Source organism: Pelodiscus sinensis, chromosome 12, assembly GCF_049634645.1.
Source record: "Pelodiscus sinensis isolate JC-2024 chromosome 12, ASM4963464v1, whole genome shotgun sequence".
Taxonomy (NCBI): domain Eukaryota; kingdom Metazoa; phylum Chordata; order Testudines; family Trionychidae; genus Pelodiscus; species Pelodiscus sinensis.
In genome coordinates this window covers 6639890-6648929 of record NC_134722.1, presented here as the reverse complement: position 1 = coordinate 6648929, position 9040 = coordinate 6639890, and the positions used below count along the sequence as shown (strand labels likewise).

General features: G+C 50.3%; 1 long non-coding RNA gene across 1 annotated transcript; it reads left to right on the top strand.

The window, feature by feature from the left end:
• The first annotated feature begins 1282 nt into the window (after positions 1-1282).
• Positions 1283-3709, top strand: LOC112543760 (uncharacterized). Its single transcript, XR_003086981.2, has 3 exons — positions 1283-1470; positions 1890-1967; positions 3304-3709. It is a non-coding gene; the product is annotated as an uncharacterized LOC112543760 (long non-coding RNA).
• The last annotated feature ends 5331 nt before the right edge of the window (positions 3710-9040 follow it).

Genomic DNA, 9040 nt, shown 5'->3' with positions numbered 1-9040 from the left:
GCCACACAAGGGGGCACCAATTTAGCTTCCGGGCCACTTGCTCCCTGCAGACAAGCCGCTGAAGCAGGACCGGGCAGCGGGAATGGGCACTTCAAAGGCCTGCCCGGGAGCCTAGCGCCCCTGGCTCAGGAGATGCTGCCACCCCCGCTGCGCAGTTCAGCACAGTTTTGACTTTGTCCCTCCCCCGTTCCCCTCACCGCTCCCGGGTGCATAACACCCCGCTACACCACTGCCCCAGCTATGGTGAGGTGTCACCAGCGTTACAGGGAAAAACATGAATAACCAAGAAAAGATTATCTGGTCTCAGCGCTTTTTGCCTGATAACCGGTTGTTGACCCCTAGGAGCTGACATTAGAAATGAAAATAAAAGGAAAAACAAAGAGCACTTCAGCCATCCAGTCATTAGCCAAAAGTGCTTGTTTTCACTCCCAGTCACCCTTAAGTTGCAATTTTTTTTGACATTGTTGAGTCACTCCTGTGTGTGGGTGGATTCCAGGGCAGTAGAAACGATGCCCTGGGGGGTCAGAATTTACTCCATCCCAGCAGCAGAGGATCCTAGTCAGTCAGCACTCTGAGGGGCATGGGGCATGGAGAGGGCTGGGGCAGGACCGGAAGACACAGGGTGACCTCAGTCCCCCAATTCTCTCCTCCTAAAGGCTGACCAGCCTATGAACTAGAGCAGTGGTCCCCAACCTTTCGTGGTTGCCGGGCGCCCAGGGACGGGGCCACTCATGTGCCGCGCTTCTGGCGGTGGGGCCACGCATGCGCCACGCGCCCTGAGCCCAGGACCGGCACCATGCATGTGCCGCGTGCCCGAGGCAAGAGCCGCCCACGCACCCTGCACCCATGGCCGGCACTATGCATGTGCTGCACGCCTGGGGCAGGGGCCATGCCCGGGGGTGGGGCCAGCCCAGATGTTTCGGCAGGCGCCATGGCGCCCGCGGGCACCGCGTTGTGGACCACTGAACTGGAGTCACTTCCATGGAATGCCACCAGCCTATACTCAAGGGTAAGGTTCCTTTTTCCCCCCTCCCACACATCTGCCTCATGCCCAGCCCAGCCCAGCCAAGCCACTTCGGATCAATGGCTCCAGTTGTGGAGGAACAGGGAAGCTGGGGAATATCTCCCCCCTCCCCACCCCACCCCACCCCACCCCACTCCATCCCACACAGGCGTTTGCTCTTGCTCAAAGCTCCCCAGGCTGCAGAGCTGCTGGGCGGGCCTGGCCGTACCACAATGGTGTTGTGACCTGGCCCACAGTGAATTTGCCCCTCTATGACATCAGCAGCATGCAGGGGAGTCCCCTAAGAACTTTACTCCTGGCTGTACCAGTGCACCTACGGCAGGAGTAAGGGAAGACTCCCCTGCCGAGGAGGCCCAGGCTTGCTGCAAGGGGAGGGCAAGCAAGGACTGGCATGGGGACCCTGCCAGCATCTGACAGGATCTAGAATTTAATCCCCACCACTCCCAGTAAATATCTGCTTTGTCCCCACTGCTCAGAATGGGTTAGTAGTTCTAAGCAAAATGGGCATTCATAGGGGCAGGCGTTGCCTTTCCCAACCACCAGCCTGGACCCACCCATACTCCCCCCCAAAATGTTGCTTCCCCCACGTGCCCGCCCTCCCCATGCTCTGGGGTTAGGGAGGCTGGGACTGTACACCCTTCTCCATCCCCAGGGTGGCGGAAGGAGGTTGGATCCACACACTGTCCCACCTCCCTGTGGTGTCAGGAGGTGGAGTGGCTTGGTTCCCATAAGGATGGGGCCTGGGCAGGCGGGGCGGGGCTTGGGGCTTGCCTCCCTAGCCCTATCTTCACCCACCACCCATGGGCATTCATTGTTGAGAATGGAATCTTTCTCTTCCCTGATCGTTTCCTCTCTTCCATTTGAGAGAGACTAGTCCAGGTGCTGACGTTGAGGCTGTTCATCTCTGAGTCCACCCAGCTGGAGCCTAGCTCTGTCCATGCACGTATGTTGTTTCTCTGCTACCCACTTCCCTCTCTTTCCACTCTCCGTCTCACCCATTGCAAGAATCTGTTTATAGATGTAAACTAAACTTCTTGGAATCTCTCCTCCTAGCGTCTGAGATGACTCACTGTCAGTAGAATGAATAGAAATGTCATAACATCCCACCCGCAATTGCCTTACGACCAGATTGCTTTTGGCAATTTTTGTAAGTGCATGCTCCCCTAAGGTGCATATTTATTCAACTGCTGTATTAGTTCATCCTCCAAACTGAGAGCACTAGTGGCCTTTGGGTGCAATTTTAGAAACCGCTGTCCGGACCACAGTAAACTGCTGGGCTACGTCTAGACTGGCATGAGTTTCCGGAAATGCTTTTAACGGAAAAGTTTTCCGTTAAAAGCATTTTTGGAACAGAGTGTCTAAATTGGCACGGATGCTTTTCTGCAAATGCACTTTTTGCAGAAAAGCGTCCGTGCCAATCTAGACGCGCTTTTCCGCAAAAAAGCCCCGATCGCCATTTTCGCAATCAGAGCTTTTTTGCGCAAAACAAATCTCAGCTGTCTACACTGGCCCTTTTGCACAAAAGCTTTGCACAAAAGGGACTTTTGCCCGAACGGGAGCAGAGTAGAATTTCCACAAGAAGCACTGATTTCTTACAGTAGGAAGTCAGTGCTTTTGCGGAAATTCAAGCGGACAGTGTAGACAGCTGGCAAGTTTTTCCAGAAAAGCGGCTGATTTTCCGGAAAAACTGGCCAGTCTAGACACAGCCGTATTGTAAAGTCTCCGAGGATCAGTATCGTTATGGTCCCCTTCTCTCCCTGCCTAGATGTAGGTGTGACAGGTTCAATCACCAAGGTCCCCTGATGGGCTAGAAGCTCTGGTTTCCCCCAGCACAATTTGAGGCAACATCGACACGGTAGGTTTTCACTTCCAAGTTCTGTTGCTTTAAATTCTACGTTTGAGCCACCTTCTGAACACACCACACACACGTGGGAAGAAACAGCCCTCAATCTCAAAGTTCACACCAACAAAAATCCGAAGGTAAATCATGCTGTTTAGGGAGCTTCCTGTGCAAACTCATCAATCGACATAGGGTCCTTTGAAACTCCTCCAAGATGGCTGAAAGGCTACCGAAAAATACCAGATTCTTTCCTAGCTTGTAACAAAACACTTTGCTTTTATTATGAAGCTTTCATACAGCTCTGGTGTCTTCCCAAACCAAATATCTGCTTCAAGAAGTGATTCAATAGGTGGCTTTCCAATGCTTGAGCATATGACCGAGATTTGTGGATGAACTAGTTCCTCTGAAATTTCTGAGGCAGGTGTATTTTTTTCTACAGATCCTCACAAGGAATAAGCTGATGTTGTTCCACTGTGGTCAGAGAAACAAGGATGTAACACCAGCGGAGGGACTGGCCTTCATCATTTAAATGACTCTCAGTTGAATTAGTTCAATTATAATCATTTTTAGAGCTGAAAATAATGAACCACTCTCTAAAGAGTTAAATATAAAGATAAGTACAAAAGGTATCTTGGCCTTGGAAAATGTTCCACAAAGGGCAACAAAAATGATGAAGGGTTTGGAACAGATGCCATATGAGAAGATATTTAAAAGACTGCGGCTTTTCAGCTTAAAAAAGAGGAGACTGAAGGGGAGATAGGATAGAGGTCTATAAAATCATGACCGGTGTGGAGAAAGTGAATAAGGAAAAATTATTTACTTGATCCCATAACACAAGCAATAGGAGTCGCCAAATGAAATGAATAGGTAGCAGGTTTAAAACGAACCAAAGAAAGTATTTCTTCATGCAGCACACAGTCAACCTGTGGAACTCCTTGCCAGAGGAGGTTGTGAGGACCAGGATTTTAACAAGGCTCCAAAAAGAGCTAGATAAATTCATGGCAATTAGCCAGGATGGGTAGGGATTGTGTCCCTAGCCGCTGTTTGTCCGAAACTGGAAATGGGTGACAGGGGAGGGATCGCTCGATGATTGTCCCCTGTTCTGTTTATTCCCTCCGGTGGCACCTGGCATTGGCCACTGTTGGCAGACGGGATACGGGGATAGCTGGACATTTGGTCTGACCCAATGTGGTCATTCTTATGTTCTTATCTATAGTAGCTAAAGCTCTGTTGAAATCAGTGGGCATTAGCTCTAAGACTTACGTACTGCACCACACATCCTCCTAACTGAACAAAAAGCTTGAGTGGACTTCCAAATGTTCTTTCATTTACATCAGTGGTGGGCAAACTGTGTGGCCTACAGGCTACATGTGGCCCATCGGGGTCCTGTGCGTGGCCCACAAGACATTTTGTTTACTGTTGCCCACACGCAGGGTTGCCAGATCCCGCTGGTTTCAGTCTGCATTGCTTTTCTTACCAGTGTTACTAAAGTGACACACAAGAAGTGAGATGGGTGGTGATAGCAGACAACATTGGCTGGGAGAGCCGTGCTCTCCCTCTGCACCCAGTCACTGCGCTGCTCAATCAGCACATCCTACAAATTTTGGGTACGCAAGCAGTTAGCAAAACTACCCTATCCCGGGAGACGGTCCCATGACAGCCATCTTGCCGCTCACTGAGATGGAGGGCCACTCATGAGGCCTACCCACTAGCCTGGGTGACCCATCGCTGATTTACATGGATGTTTTCTATCCATGTATCTGTCTATCACCATACCAGTGCGGTACCAAATACATCAATCACAGAAGGATCAGTAGCAGCCTGATAATGAGCTGAGTTCCTCTCATGGGCCTACTTTGCTTTCTCAACACCCTACTGCTGAGTCCTTAAAAATAGCTCATTCTTCCACAGGGCAGTTTTGAACCTGGGACGTCAGTGTAGACACCTCTATCCTTTGAGCAGAAAGCCAGCTGGTTCTGAAGCCATGCTGTAGAGGTTGTCTTGTTCTCATCTGTTGCTAAGTGCCACTGCATGGGACAGTGAACCACACTAGGGCTATGTGTACGCTCGTGGCTTCTTGCACGAGTAATATGCAAATGAGGCTAAGTGTGGAATATCGCCGAGCCTCATTTGCATACCTAATGAGCCACCTTTTTTTTCAGAAGAGGCTCTTGCGCAAGAAGGAGTGTCTACACTGCCCCTTCTTGTGCAAGAAAAACCCTCTTGCGCAATGCCGTTCTTCCTGAAAAGCAATAGGTGTAACGGCATTTATGTGGATGACTTAAAAAGTCACTTTTGTTGCTTTGCTGGGCAGTAACTGCACCATTTATTGTTTGAGCACAGTGAAACTGCAGACTCCACAAGAGTGCTCATAAGCTACATCCTTTGGTTCCTATGGGCAGGCTTTATTACAGACAGATTTCTCCTAGGTTTATCTTAAAAGGCTGGCAGGGTCATCCTTAGTCATATGCAGAACATGCATCTGCGTAGGGACCTGAAAATTTGGGGCACCGCTGGGTCTTAATGCCCACCCTCTGCCTCTTTCTATGCCTGTTCTGGAGCTCTGCTTATTCCAGAGAGGATCTAGTTCAGTGTTTCTCAACCAGTGGTACGAGTACCCTTAAGAGTACTCGAGAGAAGTCTGGGGGGGAGGGTCCATCAACGCAACTGAAATTTGGAGAAAACTGAATTTTTGTTTTAAGTTTTACAGCATTTTATTATTTTTGTACTTTTTTGCACCCAAAATTTTCATTGCCCTCCTGCCTACAATTTATTTGTTTAAACAATTACGTTGCAATGGTAGAAAAAGAATTGTGTGTCCGAACACTGTAGGTACGGAGGGTACTTATAATTTTTTTAAAGGGGTACTTTATTAAAAAAGGTTGAGAAACACTGGTCTAAAACTGTTAAAAATGACACAGCCTGCCAGAGCTATTAGCAGAACACTGCACCTGTGAATGAGCCATTCAAGTGGTAATGACGCCCTTGGACAGGGATTTACCAACCCCAGACATATCCTGTCTGTTTCTGAATTGACTGTGTGAGTCTACAGGACCTTAGTTTAAAAATGTGCTTTAAAACGATTTCATTGGTGGGTTGTTGATGATGATAAAATCACCTCTGCTTCCCCCACCCCACCCCACCCCACCCCACCCCTGCACTCCGGGCTCCCATTGGATACCAGTTTAATAGTACTGCGTACAGCCCTGTAAATTCTAAGGGTGGCCCTGCTAAGAGGAATCTGTCCCCCTTCCCTCCCCCCCTGACTTTTATTTCCCCTCTGTCTCTATCCATCACTATCCTGTGCGATGCGGGAAGGGTTTAACTGACCTCTCCAGAAAGGCAGCAGCAAAGTATTTGTTTCTTGCAAAGGGCCCACGCACATCGCACATCGGTGTGGTTGTGTTTCCTTCCCTGTGAGGGAAGGGGGGGCCTGAAGAGGGGATGCCAAGTGCAGAGGGGTTTATTGCACAATGTCAGGATCACATCAACGGTCAGAGAGGGCAGCAGCGGCGGAGGGGCGGGGGGAGACATGCAGTTGGATAGAGTTGCGGCCCAGGGTCTTTTTATACTTTTAGAGAAGTTGGGCTCATCCCAAGTTCCTCTCCTACAGATTGTTCCTGTTGTTGCTGCGTTCCAATCCCACAGACCATGTGACTGCCCACAGCAGTGTCTCAGCATGACCTGGGCTCAGCTCTGTCTGGCTCACCTAGCCGCTCCCCGCCGCCTTCTCCCCTCCGCTTGGTAACACCGATCCCGCCGTTGCTGCTCCGCTTCCATGTTTGCTGGCTCGAGCCTGCCTCAGGCTTTGGGTTTGCTGCTTTTGCTTTGCCCCCAGTTCCCCTGCAGGACGTTTTGGAATATTTTCCTTTTTGTAAGTCACCCCTTTTGGGGCTTTCTGCCCTTTTGGGTCTTGAAGATGCAAAGTGATCGAAGGGGACTTTTTACGCGCATGCTGCACCCTTGTGCGAACCAGAAGAGCTGAATTTTCTCTGTCATCCTCATATTCCTTAATCCAGGGGTGAGGAACCTAAAGCCAGGGCCCAAGCATGCCTGGATCCAGCCCACGAGGCTCAGGGCTCTCCTCCACCCAGCAGTGGGAAACCCGCACTGGTGCTCTAGCCTCTCCCTCTGTATCCCCCCTCAGGGCTGGCGCACACAAAATCTACTAGCCCAGGCCCCCCTGGGCTCTGGTGTCTGAGGGGAATGGAGGGAGTGTCTTTCTGCTTCTCAGACAGGGGTCAGTGAGAGCTAGTTGGTTTGTTTGTTTGTTTTTCGTTTCGTTTTGTTCTGTTTGGGGGGATTTTCCTTCTCACTTTTGTGCTCCCCGGCTGATTTTTCTGTGCGTCAGCGGCCCCTAACCCTAAAAAAGGTTCCCCACCCCTGCTTTCATCAAATTTGGCTTTATGAAAAGGCTGGGTGTCTTCATTTTTAAATGCATTAGTTCAGTGGTCCCCAACGTTGCGTGGCTGCCGTGCGCCTGGGGGCAGAGCCACTCACGTGCCGGGCACCCGGGGGCGGGGCCACCCACGAGCCGTGCGCCCGCGGTCGGCACCGCGCATGTGCCCTGGGGCCGGGGCTGGGGCCGCCCACGCGCCCCGGGCCGGCCCTGCACATGTGCCGCGCGCCCGGGGGGGGGGGGGCGCCCCTGCGTCCCGTGCCTGGAGCCGGCACCATGCATGTGCTGCGCGCCGGGGGCGGGGCCAGCCCAGATGTTTCAGCGGGCGCACAGAAATCCCCCAGGGGGCACATGGCGCCCGCGGGCACCACTGGGGACCACTGCATTAGTTAATGCCTATGACCAGGGCTCGACAAACCATGGCAAAAACCACTTGCCAGCCCCACACTGAGCATGCACGAGACCTGCACTGCGCATGCACAAACCGCCGGTGAACGGGGCGACCGGCTAAAATCTACTCGTCACGGGCAAGTAGATAAGCGGATTTGTCAAGCCCTGCCCATTACACCTGCTGGCGTGTTGGGCAGTGACGAAGGCGTCTCCATTTTTGTCTGTCTTTGGCCATTTTCTCCAATATGTCCCAGTTGTAATTCATTCTCTTCATGTCTGCCTCAACAGTACGCCGCCATGTTGTCTTGGGCCTCCCAATGCATTAGATTTGCAAAATCATGTTGCTATGGAATCCGCAGGCCTTGGAGTTAGGAGGACAGACACTGGTCTCATTGCGTGCAGTGAGGCAAAGTCTGGGTTTCATTGCATGCCCTAAGGGACATAAATAGAGTCCCTCTGGAGTAATCCTGGCATGAGGGAGATTACAGCTTAGCCGCAGGAGTCTCTGGGGACAAGAGTTATTTCAAAAAAAGCAGCAACACCGTGTTTTAAAATGACAATTAAAAAGTAAACTACTCAGTCAGTGCATTGCCAATGAGCTATATAAAGATAAAGTGTAGCAAGAACTTTGATGAAACAGTAATGTTCCCCCTATTTCTTGCTATTTGGGTCTGGTACTAATTCATGTTGGGGTTTCTTTCTGGTGACGTGTTAGCATTGGAAAGTACCTTGCAAGACATGTGTTCTCGCGACATTCATAGCAAAAGGAGGTGAATGATTCTGTTGCTATGAAGTTCTTAAATGAGAGTGATAGAAACAGGGCATTTCTCTACATCGGTGGGTCTGTTTTCCTGTGAAAATAAAGTAATGGAGGTCTACCAGTGACTGGAAATGTGAAAGCAAATAGCATGGTATCCTCATGATGATGAGAAAAAAAGAAACTGTTTGGAAATGATGCCACCACTGTGGTAATCAAGGCCTGCTGACTGCCTTTCTTGCAAAAGGGTCAGATTTTGTGCTCTTGATCAGGCAAAACTGCTATTCACATCAGTGGGAGTTTTGCTCAATGGAAAACCACAGCATTTGGCCTAAAACCAGATCAGAAGTTGGGTTTGTCTCCTGCTATTACTGTCTAAAACAGCAAACTGCACAGTTGCATATACCCAGCTGCCAGTCAGTACCGCTGACATCTATCAGACATATTCTCAGCAGAAGTACTGCAGGATTAGCTGGCTGTGGAGTCATGCTAAACTGCTTTGCTTTGTCAGGAGTTTAGTATTAATTATTTAGACTTCCAAAAAGGCTTTTGACAAGGTCCTGCACAAGAGCTGGAATCTAAAGAAGTTACATTGTTATGAATCAAACACTGGCCAGTAAGGGTACGTCT